Source organism: Cydia pomonella, chromosome 20 (genome assembly GCF_033807575.1).
Source record: "Cydia pomonella isolate Wapato2018A chromosome 20, ilCydPomo1, whole genome shotgun sequence".
NCBI lineage: Eukaryota > Metazoa > Arthropoda > Insecta > Lepidoptera > Tortricidae > Cydia > Cydia pomonella.
The window spans coordinates 4147348-4156439 of record NC_084722.1 but is presented as its reverse complement, the minus strand read 5'-3'; positions in this window follow the sequence as shown (position 1 = coordinate 4156439).

Genomic DNA, 9092 nt, shown 5'->3' with positions numbered 1-9092 from the left:
ATCTGCAAGTAGGTCAATCTGCAAAAAGTGGCACCACATAACTGTTCTTTTATTCTTATTATAATTTTAGAATTTGAGACTTCTAGAGCTTACTAGCGTCTAGTTCTTGGACACTGAATAGTTACTAGTTACCTGCTATGCTTTTTCATTTATCTATTTGTTATATGTTGGCAATGTAACTGCATTGCATCAATATGGTGGGTTTGTCATAATTTAACTAGAGTTTGATATGCAATCACTTTAATTTTAAATAATAGTGTTCAGCAATAATTGCAAATATGAAGGGTGCATATATTTTGAATACAAAATCTGATCAGATATAAAAATAACAGTTTAGGAATGTTAATAGGTCTTACTTTCTTTAGAATTGAAGGAATTGCTTTTTTGTAAACAGTTATAGTCTGGCAAACACAACTTGTCAGTCGGTAAGAACCAGGAAAACTATACTCATCCCTTTCTTTTTGGTGCTAGTACTAGGATTCTCTCTGTCTATCTTTGAAATAAGGCAGTCCTGGGCCAAACTATAAACATTGAGCATTATATTCGGCGAGTTTTCTCTTTTTTCATTTTTCCATTGTCATATAAACATTATATGATGAGACATGTTGATTCCATAGCAAGTTTTGATTATTTAGAGACTGGTGATTTTGTTTTGCGAGTCCCTAGACCTTTGACCAGATCTGACTTTGAGAGCTTTGAGGGAATTACCTAAGAAGTAATTCATTAATATAATTAACATAGCGTTTTGAAATGGTTATTCGGTACAGTAAGGTCTAAACCAAGCAGTCTTCGGAATATACATATTTGGCAAACTCCCATATTCGGCCCATCTCTAATATACATATTTATAAACAAGGGATAACTTTCATTGAAATGTGTCGGGTAAGTGTCAGTCATGTGGCCTTTATATGAAGTCAAAGATGTACTGATAGCTTCTTTATATGTATATTCTGTTGCTGAATGCTGCAGATTGTATACCCCATTTCATTTAACCTGGGGGGTTCCACTTGAGACGGTCATTAGGCGTAAACAATACAAGTAGTGACAACAAAATATATCCTGGAAACTTTCCAAACGGTCCAGTCTTGATCCATTTCTGTTATTATTTGACCTCACACTGGCTTTGAAGAGCAGCTCATTGATCAAAATTATGGTTCTCTTTGTGCAGTTTGAAAATTTTGAAATGGAATCCCGCCGTGGTAAATGAAATGGGGTATACTTGGCCATTTGTCTCACAAATCTTACAAGTTTCCAGCAATCTATGGTCAACAATTTCTATATATGTGTTATAAACTTTATTCATCTACATTTCCTGCTACCTAAAGGTTGTCTGGAAGAGATTGCTTTTTAGCGATAAGATCGCCTGTTGTTACCTGGTTCTATTTTCCTTTAAAATTTATTTGTAGTTTCACATGAATGTAAAATGTATAATTGTTGGTGCAATAAAGAATATTTACTTACTTACTTATTTATTCAAAGCGGGTACTATTAAATTTAGCTGTTTATTTTACTATTTGTTGATGTTCTTTATCCTTGTTGGATTGCAAAAATCTTAATCTATTTATCTAAATTGTGTTAAAACTAATATTTTCAAAACCTGATAACACACTCCAGGTGACCACACAAGTGCAAACAAATCCTTTAAGAACTTGCTTGAAAATGTGCATTCCGTCTTGGAAAGGTGCAACTGCAGATCATGTATGGCCAAATTTTATCATGTAGATTGTAGTCTTTAGGACAATAAGGGCCTTTTTCACAAAGTCTGAGTAAAGCATTCGATAGCTCATCATTTTTCTCGTGTTGTCCCGGCATTTTGCCACGGCTCAGGGGAGTCTGGTTTCCGCTTGGCAACTAATTCCAAGAATTGGCCTAGGCACTAGTTTTTAAGAAAGCAACTGCCATCTGACCTTCCAACCCAGTACCCAGGGTAAACTAGGCCTTATTGGGATTAGTCCGGTTTCCTTACGATGTTTTTTTCACTGAAAAGCGACGGGTAAAAATATTAATTGATATTTTGTACATAAGTGCCGAAAAACTCATGGGTACGAGCTGGGATTTGAACCCGCGACCTCGAGATTGCAAGTCGCATGGTTTTACTGCTAGGCCACCAGCGCTTCAAAGTATTGGATAGCTAATTAACAAATAAATTAAATGCCAGATAAAGCTTAGCACTTTATCTACCAGTTAAGCTTTTTTGAAGACTTTATTCGTCAGATAAGTGGCAAGTAGTTTATTCAGGACTTTACATGGATATTGTGAAACAAGCCATTAATATTTAAAAATAAATTTAAATCGTTTTTCAGATTTTATTACATTGTTACTTAGGTACAAGCAATAGTGTTTTAAAAATACTACGCCAGTTCCAAGGTAAACACAAAATACCTGCATATTCTACTCTTACTAAAGATATGGAAATAATAGCATTGAAACACATGTATAAATATATGCTCATCGAGGGGAGCCGTGACCTTCAATCTCCATTGCACCCCTGCAGAGGGGTTCGAGTTACGTAACGTCGTAGGAAATTTACCCACTTTGGCAAGCTATACGTATACGTACCTTGCATGTAATACAATATAGATCGTGTCATTCACGAAGACGTGGGCCTTGACTCTTATTGTCATGTTATTAAAGGTTAGATTTGACAAATCTGCATGTCATCGTGGATCAATTAATAGAATAGTCAACACTGTTTACTGGATATTTTTAAATCTTACTAGCTGTTGCCCACGGCTTCGTAGCGCAGAATTATAATAGTTTATAATGAAACACGAAATAGCAGTTGGGACGAAAAATGAAAACGCTTTTCGTCACAAGCTTTTATTGCTGACTGTACTTTTCTTTCCACAGGCAACTAATACTTATCGAGACAATTCTAACAACCGCAAACACAATTAGTTTGCGTTGTTTTATCACCACGAAATATATATAAATTCTGCCACTAATAGGGCATCCCTCCTTCTCAGCATATTCGCGTCCAGTGCTGAACATATGCCTCTTTCATGGATTTCCATGTTGTTCTGTATGTGGCGGTTCTATGCCAGGTAAGCCCTGCCGTCTTTCTGATGTCGTCCGACCATCTGGCTCATAGTTTTCCATCACCTCTGCTTTCCAGTCGAGGTCTCCAGAATAGTACTGGCTGGCACCGTCGGTCATCAATGTCATCATCCCCGCGACAGATATGGCCGGACCATTCCCACTTCAGCTGCGCAATTCTTTTGGCGATGTCGTGAACTTTCGTGTTTTGGCGAATGTCCTTATTCCGAATTCTGTCTCGCATCAGGGAGATCCCGAGCATCGCGCGCTCCATAACTCTCTGTGTCACTTTTAGCTGGCGGACCCTTCGGACAGTCAAAGTCTTCAAAATAATGTGAAAATAGACTCTTTTTTGGCAGACCCTCAATTGATTAACGATAGAGGCCGAAAACAGTAGCTCGTATCCCTAAAAAGTCCTCTACCAGACAACCTTTGGAAACTGAGATTTAATAAAAGAACAAGGTGTTACAAAAACGGTAATGAAGCCAAACTTTCTCAGTTATAAATAGACATGCATATATGAGGAAATACATTTAGATATACATATAAATATATATAAAATAAACCGAAATATACCTAATTATAACAGCAACATGTCAATCACAGAGTAAAATAAATAAATAACTGTATACAAACACTAAGGGAGACAGATAATGTTTTGTTAAGTAGTTAAGTAGTAAATAATCTACTATTCTATGCATCTCGCTCGTACTGGCATATTAGTGCCAGCGAGATGTATAGAAAGTAAGTTACGCAGACATTAGCGAATATGTCAGTGTCAGGTCAGTGACAAGCTCGTGGCAGTCGTTGTTCCCTCTGAATGCCGCAATTGGGTTTAAAACAAGTGTAGCATTCGTAACGCGTTGTTATCGTGGACGTAGTAATTTGCAACGTAGTTTCTTATCCGCGCCAGACCTACATCAACACGTAAATAAACGTAGCAGCCACGTAACACCCACGTAAACCCACTTACGGTTGCCGTTCTACAACAAAGTCATATCTCCATATGAGTTTCATAATGATATACGACCTTTTTGAGTTTCGGGTGCAGCGTAGGGCACGTTAAACCGAAAAGTTATATCTCCATGCGAGTTCCATAATGACATAAGACCTTTTTAACTTACGGCCAGTGGTATAGGCGTAGTAAGAAATCGAAGTCAGGGGAAAATGAATCTAATGTCAATAGTTTAAAGGTTTGTGTACTTTGTGCCCATGTTATGTCGCGTAGTTTTATTCCTACTTGCAAGTAATAAAACAAATTGCTACCAAGGCAATTATAATAATATAGAAACGCGCGTTATATTTTAACCAATAACAGCCCATGTGATGGTAAACGGTTACCGTAGCCAACGGACGATTGTAAAGTTGTTATTAAAAATCCAGGGTCGGAGAAAATATGTGCTTTATAAATAAATATTTGGGGACAATCTTACACAGATCGACATAGCCCCAAGCTAAGCAAAGCTTGTACAGTCAAGGTATTAAATATAGATACGGACAAAGTGCCAAAAATATGTATACACGACCTTATTGCTTATAGATTAAGGTAGTGTGTACATATTTTTGTCACTTTGAACGTATCCATATTTAATACCTTGACTGGACTGTGGGTACTAGGCGACGATATACATACTTAAATAGATGAACACCCATGGAACAAATATCCGTGCTCATCACACAAATAAATGCTCTTACAGGGATTCGAACCCGGGACCATCGGCTTCATAGGCAGGGTCACTACCCACTAAGCCAGACAGGTCTTTCGTGAAAAGCCACATTTAGATATGTATTATAAACAAGTTACTGTTAATCTGTTTTGACATTAACTTTCATTGCTGACTGTACTTCTCATTTGCATGTCTACCAAGTGCTTCTTGAGACCTTTCTAATGAATCTAACCTAACCTAAACTCGATGTGTTTGTGTTTCTCATCGAAGAGTTATTTGGATACCCTTCCACTGCATCATAAGATACCTCCATCACCTCCATGTTCGCATATAGCAAAGATAATTTAATATAGTGGCGTATTGATAAAGTAAATTTTGTAATCTTTCGACACAGGACTAAAACTCTTAGGATCACATATGGCTATTTGATCCATGTTCTTTCACTGATTTGTGTTAAATATCACAGCGTGGCGCCATCTATTCGAGTATAGGACAAAGGTATATCGCCATCTATTCGAGCATACATTTTTCTTGATTTTTCCAGGCACGTTTCTTTCTTAGAATATTTATCTTATACGGAGTTATATATATCTTTGCACATACTATTGTATTGACAACGGAATTACGGAAGAAGATACTCAAATTTCAACTTAATCAGATATCAGGAAGTGCTTCAAATTACAAGATTTGAAGCACACGTACAAAAATACGCAGTGAGCTAAATAATAGTGTGTGAAATAGATATACACATAAAATATTTGGGAAGAATTTTGCATAGATTGTTCCAGACATTCCTATCCTCACCTCACCATTTAGATGGTTGGCAGTCCACAACTGTGCGTTTCTCCAGAAAATTCATGCCTTGAACAGCTAAACTATGGAATGAACTGTAGCCCGCGGTGTTTCGAGACCAGATACGACCTTCAAACCTTCAAGAAAACAGCGTACTCCCACCTTAACTGCCGGCAAAGCACTTGCAACCCCTCTGGTGTTCCAGGTGTCCATAGGTGACGGTAACGGCTTACCTTATACCTGTTTGCTCGTTTACCTCCTATATTTAAAAAAAGTCCCAAATTAAGCAAAGCTAGAACTATAAATAAATAAATATTACACGACATTATTACACAAATTGACTAAGTCCCACAGTAAGCTCAATAAGGCTTGTGTTGAGGGTACTTAAACAACGATATATATATAATATATAAATATTTATAAATACTTAAATACATAGAAAACACCCATGACTCAGGAACAAATATCCATGCTCATCCCACGAATAAATGCCCTTACCAGGATTTGAACCCGGGACCATCAGCTTCTATATTTATTTTTAGTACTATGGGTACTAGAATGACTATACAGGTACTATGACTATACTAATAAATATAATTTATGTATAAAAATTTAGACGCAATTTTTTTTAACTCAATACACGGCAGGTTGTCAGTGTCACTGTCGTCGCGAATTATTACTAATTAGTACAGTCACGTCTGAAAATATCGATACGGCCCAAGTGCCAAAAATTATGTATACACTACCTTAATATACGGACAATAAGGTCGTGTGTACATATTTTCGGCACTTTGTCCGTATCGATATTTTCAGACGTGACTGTACTATGGGTATGGGTAGTTTAATAATTAGTACTATAGGTACTAGAAGGACTATATAGGTACTATATATATTAATAAATGTCATGTATAAAAATGTAGACGTAAAAACTCGACTCAAAACACGGCAGTTTATCATTGTCGTCGCGAATTTAAAATTAAAATAGCAGCGTGCTAGCGAAGTATTTGCTGTTTCTGTTTCGCATGCATTCTGCATTCTTAGCAGCTGCGGCATGTAAAAACTGCGTTGTTTACGCTTCTCGGCCCGCGTAGCCAACATGCCAATCGTTAGCGCTCCGTAGTGAATGAAACGCAACTGTCACTGTCGCACTAATTTGGAAGAGTGATAGAGAAAGATGACTGCGCTATGCTACGGAGCGTTAACGATTGGCATGTTGGCTATGCGGGCTGTTCACGGCAAATAGATAATTCACATATTGTCCATTTAAGAGGACGGCCGCTTCTCCATACAAACATAGTCCTCATTTTACTCTCTGGATATTGACATTATGGAAAATATTTTTACATGATATGATGTATATTATTTATTTATATTTTAATCTTTATTGCACAATACATGAAGGTACAAATGGCGGACTTAATGCCTTAAGGCATTCTCTACCAGTCAGGGTTAAACCAGAAAGATTTAAGTAGGTGCAGTGTCTTTTAAAGTAAATAAATTTGTAACCAAGACTATATATGAATATAAAGTATATATTGATAAACTTACACTTATACTAATACAAATAAACATACATATATTGATACATAGTTACATACATAATTATACCAAGAGTGAATCAAAGAAAGTTTGTCAAGGAAATACTTGCGCAACATGCGCTTGAATGTGAATTTGGTCTGCGCTTGTCTGATAGAGAGTGGGAGAACGTTCCAAAGTCTGATTGCGATTGCCTGGACAGTGAAAGAATTGGACATGAAACCCGTCCGGTGTTGGGGGACGATGAGCTTAAGACTACGGAAGACTATTAACCATAGTTATGCCCCTACGTTTAACTTTTTTAGACTTTTTGATTATTGTAAAATTTATGAGCGAAAAACCGATTTCATACAATTTTTTTAATGCTACTAACTCTTGTAATAATTAAAAAATCGAAAAAAAAACAATCGTAGGGGCATAGCTGTGGTTGATATTCAATAAATTGTGTCAAAATATTTTCAATATTGTTAATATCCAGAGAGGAAAATGAGGACTGCGTTTGTATGAAAAGGCGATTTCGCGCGGGTTCTTCGTCTTAAGACAAAAACGCCTACGCCCGGTTACACTTTTCTATACAAACTTAGTACCCATTTTCCCTGGGTCCCCAAAAACTCGAACCGGGGATCTGGCAGACCTTGCCGGCGGTGGCGGGATCAACTGGACTCCTTGAAGGAGTAGCCAGATACAGCACTCGATAGTGATCAGTGGAGCCGGGCCCGGATCTGGACCCGGGTATGTCCTTAAACTACGTCCAAAAGAGAGGTATGGGCAATGTGAATGTCATCTCACCTTGTGTGGTAGGGCACAGCACAGCAGATGTCATTCCAGATCTAGAGCAGAGCCCAACTGGGGAAGTACCTCCACCTTACAGAAAACCGAAGCCAAATAACACTTGACCCTACTCATAGTGTTGTGTTCCTGCCGGTGAGTAAGGTTGCCAGAGCTCAACGAGGGGGGTGGGGTTAGGGTCGGCAACGCGCATGTAACTCCTCTGGAGTTGCAGGTGTACATAGGCTACGGAGATTGCTTACCATCAGGCAGGCCGTATGCATGTTTGCCACCGACGTAGTATAAAAAAAAAGTGGAGAAATTGGGGGGAGGCCTTTTCCGAGTGTTACAGGCTCCAAACAATAATAATTGACTTTGTAGAAAATAGTTTTATACGATTCAATGCATATTGACCGTAGATATGCCTGTTCGTTTTATATCATAGATTAGCTGTTAAAGAATTTGTGTGGAATTTGTTTTTTGCTCCTAATAGGTAACCAAAATATCTAAAAAAAACAAACGAAGGGCATAGGCAGATAGTAAACATCTAATTTTATTTTTTCCGTAATGTCAATATTCAGAGAGGAAAATTGGGACTACGTTCGTATGGAGAACCGGTCGTCCCCTTTCTCTTAATAAGAATGTGATTTTTTGGTACAATGGGGTTGGCAACTGTCAAAGGTTTGCATAGATGGCGCCATCATAGCTTGCCCCTGTCTCTAGTTTTGTTCTATGAGATTTGGCTTAAAATACTGGAATCCAGATCACAAAATTCCAAAAAAAAAACAAGAATTTGACACAATTCTAGGGATTGACAGGGCAAGCTATGATGGCGCCATCTGTTTAATACTTCGACCGGCCAACCCCGTGAAAGTACCTCTAAGTCTTACGACAAGTATTCAAGGTACACACAGTTGCACTTGCTTTAAGGCCTAATCTGTCATTTCATTAGGTATCTTAAATATTTCCATAGTTTTCATAACTAAAACCGCTATAAAAATGTCATTCATCACAATTATTACCTTAATATGTCATCACATCATATATCACAGATTCAAGGCCTTTGCTTGCCTATCATGCATCGGTGACATGGTTGTTTTGACCTGCGGACTAAGCACGGTCGCATTTTACACTAACAAGTAAGTGCGAAAGTGACAGGCATAGTGACAAGTGATAAAAACAACCATGCTGCCACCGCTGGGGCAATCGGTGCTATGAAGTGTTTATTTCGTGCGTGTTATCGAGAACGTCACGCGTGATCTAACAAATATCAGTGCAACCCTTGGAATGCCA